Here is a 1,432-nt window from a genome sequence, read left to right as displayed (position 1 = left end):
AACAAAGCAGGAGAGCGCTCTTGGCCAAGGTTTGCAAACCGATTTTAATGTACTAGCATTAATGAAAAAAACATATGCGAGAACATCAAAATCAGTGTTCACAGAGCGTAAAGAGGAAAGGCAAGTCATCTTACAGGAACGGCGAAATCGTTGGGGCACAGCAGCAACGTTAAATGCACGCATCGATTAATTGGGACTGCACAAGCATGAGTGGAGCGAAAGCATGATGAGACAGGCTTTTACGTGACGCAGTTTCTAACAGAACACGGATGCTTCAGAGAGTATCTGCATAGGTATGGTCATGACAATGGAGTTACCTGCTCTTTCTGTGGGAGAAGTAGCGAAAATGGGGGGAATACATTTTTCTACTGCCTGAGACTTAAAACAGAGCGGCAGGATCTGGAGATGGAAGTAGCATGCCTAATAATACCTGATAATATAGCTCCTTAAATTCTGCAAACAAGTGTGGTATACCATAGAGAGGACGACAGCTCTTATAATACAATAGCTGAGAAGAGTAGAACAACAAAGAAGTAGCGAAGCTGTGGCCGCCTATAGCGAGCTAATTGACGTGAGCCAATAGGCTAAGCAGGCCCTGCGATGTAATGCTTAGCGGCGGTCTCGCAGGGGTTACCCACAAAGCTACGGAGATGACGGAGTTAAGGGTTTTGTTCGCAAGTCCAATATAGTAAGATAATGCTGATTAGACATGGTACCGAGTGAGGTGTACCATTAGCGAGCAGTACGAATCGTGCATACTGCACGATTCAGAAGAATGCACGTATCAGAATCTATGGAAGATTCCCCCTTCAGAAATAAACAAAAAACAAAATTACACATGAGCAGCGCGAGTTATGTTAGTATAATATATATACAACATTTATTTGTGAAATGAATTTCAAGACTGACTTATACTATTCTTATAAAGCTTATACGAGACCTTAATATCGTTCATATGTATTATACATCGTAATAAGGTTAACGGAAGGATAGCCAGACTGTTATGTTAGGCTACGTATCTTCCCTCCCGTTAAAATTAAAGCTTACATGAATTGTGATATAATATCATAAGTAAACAGTAACAGAAATAATACAATTAAAAATTTTTTATAATGAAATAAATCGAATATTTTCAAATATCCATAACATATTTAATTTTTTTTGTAAATTTTTTTGGTTTTTACATATATACATATCTATTAAATTATTATTTTTATCATTTATTGTAAGCCGAAGGCCCTGGCAGCCAGTGCTCGTAAGTGAGGTAATTATTTATAATTGTTTCTCTTTTAAATAAAGAAATAAATACAAATTTTTATACTCTCGCAACAAGGTTGCTAAAGAGAGTATTATAGTTTTGTTCACATAACGGTTGTTTGTAAGTCCTAAAACTAAAAGAGTCAGATATAGAGTTATATATACCAAAGTGATC

Source organism: Bactrocera latifrons, unplaced genomic scaffold (genome assembly GCF_001853355.1).
Source record: "Bactrocera latifrons isolate USDA-ARS-PBARC rearing strain unplaced genomic scaffold, ASM185335v1 scaffold_1246, whole genome shotgun sequence".
Lineage (NCBI taxonomy): Eukaryota > Metazoa > Arthropoda > Insecta > Diptera > Tephritidae > Bactrocera > Bactrocera latifrons.
This window is presented reverse-complemented; position numbering follows the sequence as displayed.